General features: G+C 40.3%; 1 non-coding gene and 1 pseudogene across 1 annotated transcript; one reads left to right on the top strand and one right to left on the bottom strand.

Moving 5' to 3' along the window:
- The first annotated feature begins 5,664 nt into the window (after positions 1-5,664).
- Positions 5,665-5,783, top strand: LOC120596400 (uncharacterized; annotated as a pseudogene).
- Positions 5,784-10,065: 4,282 nt separating this feature from the next.
- On the bottom strand, positions 10,066-10,199 carry LOC120596479 (U11 spliceosomal RNA). The gene has a single exon (XR_005651170.1). It is a non-coding gene; the product is annotated as a U11 spliceosomal RNA (small nuclear RNA).
- Between the last annotated feature and the right edge of the window lie 3,339 nt (positions 10,200-13,538).

Genomic DNA, 13,538 nt, shown 5'->3' with positions numbered 1-13,538 from the left:
TCTCTTAAGCCTTGATTTCTTCATCTGTAGATGATTTAGATAGAGATAATAGAGATGATTGTCCCACTGTGCGCACCTCTCAGAGCTGTTTCAAGGATCAAATGAGGAGCCTTAGTACATATGTTTAGTGTCTTTTGTCATGATCAAGGACTTACACATTAGCAGATGATTCTGAATGTAATGGGGGCAGGTCATGACTGGATTTTTGACCTATGTGAACTATTCCTAGTGAGACAGTTTATATCTTTTGATTATGCATTAAACATTCACTGAACATTTACTGAAACTTTGTCCCTGCCTTCCAGAAGCTCTTTGTTCACTTTCTTCAGAGACAGAATTGTAAACATTATAGTACAGTGTGATAAGTGTTATCCTGGAGTTATAAACAAAGCACTGAAAAAGTGTAAAGGATTCTTCCTGGAGAATTCCCAAAAGGCTTCACAGAAGAGTGGGTACTTGATCCTGGTCTCAAGGATGAATAGGAGTTCATCAAAGGGAAAACTGGGGAAGAGCATTCCAAAACATACAACATGTGCAGAGACAAAGAAGAAATGAAGGGAGATGGGGCTGAAGAGGGAGGCTGGAACCAGATGATTGTCATAAAGAGTAAGGAGCTATCCTGCAGCGGGTGGGTACCCAAGGGATGTTTAAGTCCTCTCCAAATGCATTGCTAACACCCATCGCCAGCCCACAAGACTTGCCAAGATCACTGCAATAATTTCCCAATACTTGGCAACCCTATCCACCCCATCCCCAAATGCTATCTACCCTAAGCACCTAGAGTTAGTAATTTCTTAAAGGGATAAAAAATGTGACTTCACTGTTATAAACCCTTTAATAGCCTCCCATTGCACTTAGAATAAAACTCAGATCCTCCTCCAGGGCCACCAAGCGTGATCTCCTTCCTGCCCCACTCTTCTCTACCCTTCCCTCACTGTGCCTTCTCTGACTCCCAACCTAAAGTAGAGTCCCCAGCCACATTCTTCTCTACCATTGCTGCCCCTGGTTCCATTAGGGCACCTGTCATATTCATGTCGGTGACTATTTCAGGACAAAGACCACATGTGACAGACCTTCCCTCCCCATGCCCTAGTTACTTTTTCAACCCTTCTGCTTACCTTCATAGCAATCCCCACAATTTGAAATCCCCTAGATTATTTATTTACCTATTTTGTGTCTTTATCATTTACTCCATATCGTATTTGGAGCAGAATTTGGTACATGGCAAATGTTTGTTGATCGAACAAAGGAATGAATGATCTGAAAAATTATAAGATACTGATTCAAGAGGAGAAAGACCAGGAAAAGAAAACTGTGGGGAAATGACTATGATCATCCAGGCAAGGGAGAAAGAGGGCCTCATGCAGGGCAGAGTCAGAACACATCAGCAGATGTGCTCCAGACAGTTCCAAATTGGAATGAACAGGCCTTAGTGACCAACCAAATATGGGGTGTGAGAAAAGAAAGGAACAAGAATGATCCCAATGAAGGAACAAAGGAAATGTTGGTTGAGGATTGGTGGAAAGTTGAAATGATGAGTCCATTTGGATTTGTTGGATCTGAGGTGTTCGAGGGACATACAAATGAAAGTGTTGAGAAGGGAGTTGGATTGACTTGTCCCAGGCAAGAGGCCAGAGCTGGAATTTAAGATCTGCCATGTAGATGGGACCATAGATGCCAAGAGTGGATGAGGTCACTCCAAGGAAATTGTGCAGAAGGAGGGGGCTGGAGGCCCAAACCTGGGGAACATTAAGCCTTGAGGAACCTACGGAGACCAACCAGAAGTGGTTGGAAAGATTAGACCCCTGGACAGAGTGGAGAGAGGAAGTCCAGAGAGCAGTCAGGAAGCTTCCAGGAGAAAGGGATGGCGCCAACAATGTTGGATACTGCAGAACTCTGGCAAGGAAAAAGAAGCCACTGGATTTGGCAACTAAGAGATCATTGTTGGTTCTTCCAGGGTAGGGTCACCTCCAAGGTTGGAGATGAAGCCAGATTATGATGGATCAAGTAGTGTATGGGAAGGTAACTGGCAGAAACAGCAAGTAGAAACAATTCTTTCTTTAAAAATTTTTGATAGGAAAGAGGAACTAAGACAAAGCAATAAAATGATTATTTTAAGAGGAAAGTCATGTAAAGACTTTCCCTTTTTTTCTCTGAATTGTTTTTCCTGTTAATTACATGTTCACTGTAGAAAATTATAAAGTGCATAAAAGAAGCAGAGAAGCAAAACACTTTAATATCTGGCATATTTCCTTCCAATCTTTTTTCTGTGAATTGTTGTCCTTTACCTGGACGAATTATCTTGAATGTATAATTTCGTATTATACTATTTTTCCCTACAAAACACTGTGTCCTAAGCATTGAAGAAAATAATTCTCTCCCCTCTGCCGCCTCCTTTTTTTGAACATGAGAGACAGTTGAATGGCCAGTCTGGTTCTATCTTCCCCTCTAGCATTCCTGGGGTCTCTCTGATATCTGAGCAGACAAATTTTGTTTGGGAAATAATTCCATTCATTTGGAGTAAATTAAAAAGCCAAACAGTGGAAGGGCAAAAAAATAACTTTGGGGGCAGCTGGCAGAGTTAGGAGAAGCCCCAGTGTGGGATGTTCAAGGCATCCAGGCCCCTTAGGGAGGTCGTGGGTGTGAGCTAGGCACAGGCCTACAGTGGCTGCAGTCAGTTTGGAAACAGCATGAAAACTGAGGGATGGTAATGCCCAGGCCTGCTGAGAGCTTATTAGCTGCCAGGCATTGCTCTAAGCACTTTAGATCTATACAACTTCCAGGTCCTGTTATTAACCCAGTTTAACATGAGAGGTTAGGAACTTTACCAAGTTCATCTGTTTGTTGGCTGGATTGGATTTGAACATAGGCAGTTACACATCAGAGCCCATGCTCCTAATGCTTCCTCCACTGTGGGTCTTCTATTCCTGGCTACGTGTAGAATCACTTGGGGAGATTTTGTAAAATATCCATACCAGGGTCCCATCCCAAATGAATTCAGTTGAGATCTCTGAGGGTAGAGCCCAGACACGAATATTTTCTAAAATGTCCCTAGATGACTCTGATGACCAGCCTGGTATAAGAAACATGGCTCTGTTAGCTCTTGAGTATATTTATGACATGCTAAGTAACAGCAACAGTGGTGACAAAAATAATGGCTAACACTTACTGAGTGCCATGCCATTTTAAACTTTAATCTCCACAAGGTAAGGTACTAGTTGTGTCCCCATCTTATAGATAGGAAAACTGAGCTTGCATAGTTGGTAAATGGCAGAGCTAGTACCACAGCCTGTGCTATGGCTTCACCATTCTAATTTCTTGAGACTAGCTTCTCACCGGATTGAAAGGAAAAGAAACTAACATTGCTTAAACTCTTTCTCTGTGGGTTTTTTGTTTGTTTGTTTGTTTGTTTGTTTGTTTGTTTTTTGTCATTGTGCTAAGAGATTTCTCATAGGTGAAACTCCAGGTAGGGAATTTGCTTTCCAGGTAGGGAGTGTTATTCCATTTTCTGGAAGAGGCAAGACAGGCTCAGTGAAATTAAGTGGCACACCCCCGGTGACAAGGCTGAGAAGCACAGAGCTGCCACTCCCAATGGGTCTATCCAAAGTACAGGCTCTGTGCCAGGCCAACATTTTCCTCTTCTACGTTACCACCTCTTGCCCATACTAGACGTTGAAACTCCAGTGCCGCCAGTACCAGACCTTGAATGGAATCCACAGCAGGCCTGGTGGGGTGTCAGACCAGCCATTGGGTTTATACGCCACCTGTAGGGCAGCAGCTTCTCTACCAACCTGCCATGGCCTTCCCAGGACATGAGCCCAGTATGACCAGAGCATCCAGTTTGGAAGAAGAGGTGGAAATCCTGAGTTTATTTGATATTTCTGGATTTTTAAATGTTGACAACCAACTTAAAAAACAAAAACTTTAAGCACCCTCTGGGCTCAATATTAAGCATCTGTGAAGAGATGCAGCCTATGAGTCCTCAGTTGGCAGTATCTAGTCTCTCCTCCCAAGTATCTACTTCCAGCTTAGAACAGTGTCACCAGCTGCTGGCCAACCACTGCGTCTGTAAACTCAACAAGTTCACAACTGAATTCAGAATTTCTATCCCCATCTCCCCTTAGATCCCCACCAACAAACTAGCTTCTCCTCTTGTCTCTTCCACTTCAGAGACCACTATCACTCAGTCACCTACTAAAGACCCCTCTAATACCACCTCCTCTCTGAATCCCCACTTGGTCCAGACTACCATCATCACCTGCCTCTGTTACATTACATTGGTCTTCCCATTTTCAGTCATGCTGTCTTCCAATCTTCATTCTTAATTCTTCCAGTGGCCTCTCTTCCCCTTAGAAGTAACCTTGAACTCCTCTTCATCATGGTCTATGAGACCCTACATGAGCTGGCGCTGGGATCTTTTCTTTCTGTCACTCCACTCCAGCCTCACTAGCCTCCATGTTCCTCTAACACATGGATTTCATACTCTTTGCCTTTGCTGTTTCCCCACTGGGACCCTGGAATACTCCTTCCAGATCTTCAGCTAGCTCTTTCTCATTCTTCAGGTTTCAGTTCCTGAGCCATGCCTCCCCTGTTCTGACTGTGTCTTAGTTATGTCCCCAGACAGTCACTTTCTCACATTTCTTTTATAACCCTTACTGACACCTGACCTATCTTGTTCCTTGTCTCTACCCACTCCCTTCCCCTCCCCCACTTCCCCTTCCCTTCTACCCGCCTCTACCCCTCACCCTGCCTCACACATATATATACCCTGCAATAGAATCTCCTTGAGAGCAGAGACAGGTCTATTTTATTCACGGCAGGGCTCCAGCCCCTAAACATTGCCTGGAACATAGAGAGCAATCAAAAAATATTTGTTTATTAAGGACTGTCTACCTCCCCACCCTCTACAGCTTACCCCGCCCTCTGCATCACATTCTCCAGAGCCAGAAGTTACTAACAGATGGAGAATGAATCAGAAAAGGATGCAAAGAGAAAAAAGGAAGAAGTTCAGCTAATGGGTGCAAGAAAAAAGTCTGATAAATCTAGATACAGTCAAGTGACTCACCTCCTGTCCCACCCCAGCCCCACCCTCATCCAGTGTCCACCACAGGACAAAAACAAAAGGCTAACTTTCTGGTTTTGGAGTCAGGACAAGATTCAAGTCCTACTGGCTCTGGGACCTTGGATCCTTGTCTCAGCCTGTTTCTTCATCTGTAAAGGGAGATGGTAATGGTATCTCACTCACAGGGGGGTTATGAAGAGTAAACGAGGTAATCTGCACTCACAAAAGGACTTGGAACAATGTCTGGAATGTAGTAAGCACTCAAGAAATGCCAGCTGGTATCACTATTAATGCTCCAACTGGTACCACCCATCTGCCTTACAGAACTCATAGAGCCCAATCAGCCACTGGCTACAGGACCTTAGTTAAGGCCCTCTCTGGGCCTTGGTCTCTCCACCTACACACTGTTTTGCCAACTAGAGTGTAAGTCTCCTGAGCTGGTGAGCAGCTTCCAGCCTGAGATATAATAGGCATGCCCCAAACTTTGCTTTTCACCATGATTTCCTTAAATTAATTTTATTCATTTTTAATTTTTAAAATTGTGGTAAAATATGCATGACACCAATTTTACCATTTTAACCATTTTTAAATGTACAGTTCAAGTCAACAGCCATGCCACCCTGAACGTGCCTGATCTCGTCTGATCTTGGAAGATGAGCAGCGTCGGGCCTGGTTAGTACTTGGATGGAGGACCACCTAGGAAGACCAGGTGCTGTAGGCGTTAAAAATATATATATAAGTATACAGTTCAGTGGCATTAAGTACATTCACATTGTTATGCAACCGTCACTGCCATCCATTTCTGAAACTTTCATCATCCTTAACTGAAACCGTATTCATTAAACAATAACTTCTCATACCTCCCCACCCCAACCCCTGGTAACCACTGTTCTACTTTCTTTCTCTATGAATTTGACTATTCTAGGTACCACAAATAAGTAGAATCATACAATATCTGTTCATTTGAGTGTGGCTTATTTCACTTAGCATAATGTTTCAAGGTTTATCCATGTTGTAGCATGTATCTGTACTTCCTTCTTTTTTATGGCCAAATAATATTCATTGTATGGATATTCATTTATTTTGTTTATCCATTCATCCTTTGATGGACATTTGAATTGTTTCCACCTTTTTGTTGTTGTGTTTTGGGTATACAAATATTTCTTTGAGACTCTACTTTCAGTTCTTTGGGGTATATACCCCAAAGTGGTATTGCTGGATCATATACCAATTCTATTTTCAGTTTTTTCAGGAATCGCCATACTGCTTTCCATAGCGGCTATACCACTTTATGTTCCCTCAAACAGTGCACAAGGGTTCTAATTTCTTCACATTTGTACAAACACTGGTTATTTTCTGTTTTTTTTTTTTTTTGGTTTTTTTGTTTGTTTGTTTTTGATAGACCCATGCTGCTAGGCGTGAAGTGGTATCTCATTGTGGTTTTGATTTGCTTTTTCCTAATGATTAATGATGTTGAGCTTCTTTTCATGTGCTTATAAGCCATTTGTATATTTTTAGAGAAATGTGTATTCAAGACTTTTGTTCATTGTAGAATTGAGTTTGCTTTTTGATTGTTAAGTTGTAGGAGTTCTTTATATATTCTGGATATTAACTCCTAATCAGATATATGATTTGCAAATACTTTCTCCTGTTTCTTTGGGATATCTTTCACTCTCCTGATAGTGGCATTTGATAAACAAAAGTTTTACATTTTTTATGAAGTCCAATTTACTTATTTTTTGTTGTTGTGGCCTATACTTTTAGTGTCATATTTAAATCCAATGTCATGAAGCTCTCCCCCTGTTTTCTTCTAAGAACTTTATAGTTTTAGCTCTTTTGTTTGGATCTTTATCCATTTTGAGTTCTTTTTTGCATGTGCTGTAAGTTAAGAATCCAACTCGATGTCAGGATTTATTTCTGGATTTTCTGGTCTATTTCATTAGTCTACATGTCTGTCTTTATACCACTACCACACTGTTTTATTTACTGTAGCTTTAGTAAGTTTTAAAATCAGGAATCGTAGTCTTCCAACTGTGTTCTTTTTCAAGTATTTTGGCTATTCAGGGTCCCTTGAGATTCCATATGAATTTTAGGTTGGGTTTTTCTATTCCTGCAAAAAATGTTATTAGGATTTTCATAGAGATTGCATTAAATTGAAGGATTGCTTTGCTAATATTGACATCTTAACAATACTGTTTTCCAATCTATGAACATGGGATTTCTTCCTATTTATGTCTTATTAAATTTCTTTCAGCACTGTTTTGTAGCTTTCAGTATACAAGTTACACTCCTCCTTAGTTAAGTTTCACTTCTTTGGTTAAGTTTTAGAAACTTGACCTAAGTGGATTTTTTAATATTCCTAAGTTTTAATATTCCTAAGTATTTTATTCTTTTTTATGTCATTGTAAATGGGATTTTCTTAAATTTTTTCTTGGATTGTTAATGTATATAAACACAATATTTCTGTGACCGTCATTTCCTGTCTGTGGTCACTGATCTGGATATCAGGGAGCTCAGGGACCAGGTTTGGTTGGTTTTAAGAGAAGAGCCATGCTTGCATCTGCTCACCTGAAAGATAGAAACTTCCTCTTCTCTTCTGACAAATTTACACCCTCTTCCGCTCTACCCTTCAAAATGCCAAAGCTTCATGGCCTTTTAAAATCCATCTCCCTGAATCACTTGTAGTAAATCCATCCTGTTGGGAGTCTATGATCTTATTAGAAGGCAATTCATTTTAGTTTGGAAGGATCTGTTCCTTCTTTACAAGTAGTGTAAACTTAGACTACCTGTAAAATGAGAAGACTGTTCTTATCCTAATTAGGAGAGTACAGTCAACTCTCTAGAAGCAGATTGTCTTGTTTAATCCTATATCCTAGGACATAGTAAGTGCTTAATAAATAGTGGCCAATGTACAAGTACTTCATATGCACAAGTACTTCATAGACTGTGAAGTGCTCTACAAATATGTATTGAATACCTACTATGTGTCAGGTACTACACCAAGCACGAAGGACCCAAATGGTGTACATGATGTAGACAGGTTCCCTGCATTCACGTAGGTGACATTCTGGCTGGGGAATATAAATATTGAACAACTAATTTTACAACTAATGCATTAATAATGATCATGATAATGTTCTGCAGAGAAGTCTACGGTGTCATGAAAGAGCATAACGCATAACAGAGTGTAGGGGAGCTAACTTAGTGAGGGGTGAGGAGAGGTCAAGGAGGATTCCCCTGAGGAAGTGATGTTTGAGCTGAGATATGAAGAATGAGGAGGAGTTAGCCACTTTGGAAGAAGAGATAGATGGAGATGGAGTTGAGAAAGCATTTCCAGGTAAAGGAGAGAATTTTCTGGAAGTCCTGAGGTTCTGCGAATAGTGGCTTCAGAAATAGAAGACTGGTATGGCTGGAGTCCTTAGAACAAAGAGGATGATGAGTTTCTTGAGACTTACAGTATGTTAACTCAAGCTAGCCATTGAAGGGTTTTAAATGAGGAAGTCATTGACATGATCAGCTAACACACAGAAGCTCAGATGCAGGAAATCCACTTAGGTCAAGTTTCTAAATTAGAGAACTTCCTAACCTGATTATAGATTCTCAGGCTCCTAGCTAGGTGAACTTTTCTCCTTCTAGCTCTTGATTTTTTTTTTAAAACAGCTTTATTAAACTATAATTTACATATTGTAAAATTCACCCATTTTAAATGTACAATTCAATGATTTTTAGTAGATTTATAGACTTGTGCAACTCTCACCACAATCTAGTTTAAGAACATTTCCTTCGCCTCCCAAAGGATCCCTCATGCTCATTTGTAGTCAATCTCTCCTCCTACCTACAGCCCTAGGCAACCCCTAATTCTACTTTCTGCCTCTATATTTTTGCCATTTCTGGACATTACCTATAAAAGGAATCTCATAATATGTGGCCTTTTAAGAGTGGCTTCTTTCTGAATCTGATTTTATTTTTCATCATTTGTATTCCAGTGCCTATTTATCCTCATTATTTCTCTAACCTTTTCATGTACTCCATATTTAATAAGAAAATATGAACAAGCAAAAGGAGAAAAAACTTCACTTCCCCAATAAATCTTCCCCTCTAACAGATTCCAGTATAATTGACATTCCCCTTGGGTATTCTGTGTAGTCAGAGTAACTCATTTCTGTCAGAAGGCCTAGCCTCACCTCTAGCTGCTTTCTGGTTCTGTGATCTGGGCCTCCCAGAGTTTCTGTTTTCTCATTTGTAAAGTGAGTATACTACTACTATCTACCTCAACAGTTTATGATTTATAGGAGCTAATGCATACTAAATGCTTAATACGGGGCCTGGCACTTGATAAGTACTCCATAGAGGTGAACCATTACCATAAATGCTTCTATTTCAACATTTTAATGAGTGCACAGTATTCCATTTGTGGGTATCCAATAGTTGGTTTGACTGGGCTCTTATTGCTCGTGAATGTGTAGGCCAGGGGCCAGTAAACTATACTACTGCCTGAGAACCTAAGAATGATTTTTATATTTGTAAATGGTTGACACACACACACAAAAATTAAAAAAAGAATACTATTGTGATATGTGACAATTATATGAAATTTAAATTTCAGTGTCCATAAATAGTTGGAACACTAAATTTCTGACACATCATACCTAGGAGATGGAATATCTATTGCTGATGAAATATCTATTGCTGAATTGCCGTCCAGAAAGGTTGTCCAGAAAGGTTGTCGCCAGCAGTTAAGAGAATGCTGTTTAGTCTTTTAAACTATTGCCCCTATGTTTTCAACGGACAAAAGTTATAGGAAGAATAACTCAGGAAGGAATATGCATGCCTGGTAAAAGAGGAAGAAATTTTCACAAAGTCAAACTCTTACAACATGATTTCATCACACCTGGAAGAATTGTAGACATTCCTTCTGGCTGTATAAAGTAACGTGCCCTTGGATAAACCTCATTCCCGAACAAAGCCGAATTGTCGCTCCACTGTCTTTTATACTCAAAACCAAGGGCGCCAGGACCAACGATCACTAGCTGCCCAAGTACCAAAAAATTATGCTTCCGAAATCTCTTGATGTCGATTCCGCACGAAGAGCAACCAAGCTGCCCTACGTGTGCCACTCACGACAGAAGCCCTTTTTGCTTCTATCTTATCTAGAACAGAGTGGCAGTGTAGGCGAATCCCTATTATGGTAAGGGTGGGGAAAAAAATATATAAATTTCTTATCTCATGTTTCTGAAGTTGAGGAGGAAATTTCAACACCTTCAGAGCCAGAGGAAATTCTTCACAAGGACACGATGATTTATCTTTTGGTTTTTATTTATTAGAGAAAAAAAGAAGTCGATATGCAAATACGCAGTGCTTGCTGGGAAGGTGCGGGGGTTAGGGGGAGGTGCAAGAGGAGAGGCGGGGAAAGCGGTCGCGGGAGGGAACCGAGGCGCTTTTTGCGCTATAGTAGACCGCGGGGCAGATGGGAGAGTCGTTCTTGCAGTCGGATGCGTGGTAAATCCTGCTCCTCTGGGGCCGTGGATACCTGTCCGGGGAAGTCACGTATACCACCCTATTAAAATTGAAAAGGCACAAGCCTGTGCCATTTCTAGCCGTCCACCTTGAAGCGGTCCCAGGAAGCGAGCACTGGAGGCACAGGATCACTATACCAGCGAAAAACAGAGCAACCTAATCTTCCATCATTACAACTACAGATTAGCAGAATGTGGTGTGTTCATACAGTGGAATGCTGTCTGCTGCACTTTCATGGAGTGAATTAGACATTAAAAAAAAAAAGAAAACACTGTTAAGAGTTACAAAATAAGGTACAGCATACCATTAACGAAGAAAAAAAGCAATACTACACTTTGAATGAAGTAGATCTTGTATCGACACATACAAAAAAATTGGGTGAAAGGGCTGTTAAATAGTGTACCGCATGATACCATTAATGTAATAAAGAGCGTACACGTGTGCACAGTAAACCTAGTGTTATACGTTTTCTACGGCCCCATATTGTATATATTAATTAAAAAAACATCTGGAAGAACACACATCAGTGAATACTCTTTAGGAAAAAAAAAAGGAATCTGGATGGGAGCTATTACACACAGGACTTAGATTGACCAGTAACGTTCTAATTTTTTAAAAAGCATAATGGATTATTGTGTAATTTTATTACGTGTGTAATTAAAAATATTTAAAAAGTCCTTGCTTTCTATATTTTCTCCATTTATTTCAATTTTTAAAGTCAGGCTTATTGAGATATAATTTACATATAGTAAGTTCACCTTTCTTATGCAGTTCTATGAGTTTTAACAAACTCATACAGACGTTCATCTGTTACCACAGTCAAAATATCAAACATTTATATCACCCTCAAAAGTTCCTTTGTCCTCTTTTCTAGTCACCCCTCCCCTTTTCTCAATCTTCTCTGGCCCCAAACTGTTGCCTTTTCCAGAATGGCATAAAAAATGGAATCATAGAATGAAATCTTACCATTTACAACAACATGTATGGACCTAGAGGGTATTATGCTAAGTAAAATAAGACAGAAAAAGACAAATACCACACAATTTTCCTTATATGTGGAATCTAAAAAATAAAATAAATAAAACAAACTCATAGATACAGGTAACAAACTGATAGTTTGTGATGAGGGCTGAGGGCCTGGATGAAAAAGTACAAATTGGCAGTTACATAATAGCCATGGGATGTAAAGTATAACTTAGGGAATAGTCAGTAATATTGTAATAACTATGTATGGCGTCAGATGTGTACTAGACTTATGGAAGGATCACCTCTTAAATTATATAAATGTCTAACTACTACACTGTACACCTGAAACTAACATTGCATGTCAACTGTAATAGAAAAAAAATTAATGGAATAATTCAGATACTTCATTTTTAATATAAAAATAGGTACTAATTGTAAAGAAATCGAAACAGTACAGAATTGTAACAATGCTTTCCCCCATCTTGTTTAGTGTTTATCTTGCCAGACTATTTTTTATGTATGTATACATAGATTTAAAAAAAAATAGACATCAGGCATTTTACTTTCTTTAATATAATATGTGGAGGTCCCTGACCTTTACAAAGTATAAGCTGAAAAAGAGGGAGTCATGTAAACAGCCTACAGTAGGAAGCATGTGTGTAAGTAGAAAGAGAAGGTGGGAAGCCTAGATATGGGCACTGTCAATTGTGTCTGTTGGGGACTCTTCCTATAAGTCACAAATCACCTCTTAAAAATAAATTATTTCATGCCTGTTCAACCCTCCAATGCCTTGCCATTGCTAATAAATAAAATCCCATGTCCGCACCATGGCCTACAAGATCCTGCCTGAGCTGACCCCTGCCTGCCTATCTAACCTCATTGCAGGCCACTCTCCCCATCACCCAGCCACCTTGGTCATCTTGGTCCTTAAATAAGCTCTTCCTAGCTCCATTAACCAGCTAGATAAATCTAGTTTATCCTAGTATTCCCATCCTTTACATTTTTGTCTATTTGCTAGTGGTTCATTTCCCACTTGATTGTAAACTCTCTTAAGGATATTGTGTGTCATTAATAGATACCCAGCACCTAGCAAAAAGTTTGGCACACAACAGCACTCTATTTGTTGAATGAATGTATTTACACTGGGTCTTAAAAAGATGGGTAAGAGTGCAAAAATAAAAAATGGTATGCTAGACTATTAGGAGAATGAAGACAGCAGTGACAGGGCAGTAGGACTAGGAAGTTGGCTTGGAGCCTAATGGTGAAGGGACCTCGATTCTGTGAATTTGGATTGGTGGCAGTGTAAAGGTGGACTGAGAATTTCGTGGGATAAGGATGGGAAGATATAGACACGGAGGGCAAGTTGGTGCACCAATCCAGGTGAGAGGCAGCTCTTCCTGATTCCTGTTGGCACTTGTTCCCAGCTATCATAGCCCTTTTTACATTCCTTTATGTTTCTCCATCTTAGTTTGGGGACCCGGGCTCCAGATGGACTTAGGTTGGAACCGAGTTCCATGCCCAGCATCTGGTAAATCCAGCAGTTCCCACCAAACATGTGACGGATGAAATAACGGAATCATTTTAATGGTGAGAAGACTGGTTCAGGTTTTGGAGTGAGAATTCTGAGTTCAAGCTGAGACTCAGCACTGATTAGCTAGGACCCTGCTTTATCTCTACAGGTTTCCTTTAAATCATTAAATGATTTATTGGAGGTGAGGGGCTTGGCAAAGTTCCTGATAGTAAGCGCTCAATCATCATTATTAATTGCCAATTCACAGGCACAACCTGGTCTCTCTAGTCTCCCGGTTCTTGTGCTGCCAACTCCCCTGTTGGGGTCCAATAGGATACCTACTGTCTCAGGTGATATCCCCGTTCTGCCATCGCAACAAAGACACCAACCAAAAATGGCGACTTCTAAGCCATCAGAGGGAGTCAATTACCGGTCACGGTACCGATATATACGACAGGCGCAGTCGGGAAGAAACGGCTAGGG

This window comes from Pteropus medius, unplaced genomic scaffold, assembly GCF_902729225.1.
Source record: "Pteropus medius unplaced genomic scaffold, Ma_sr-lr_union100, whole genome shotgun sequence".
In the NCBI taxonomy this organism is placed as follows: domain Eukaryota; kingdom Metazoa; phylum Chordata; class Mammalia; order Chiroptera; family Pteropodidae; genus Pteropus; species Pteropus medius.
Note: the sequence above shows the minus strand (reverse complement) of the source record. Positions and strands in the feature narration are given on the sequence as shown.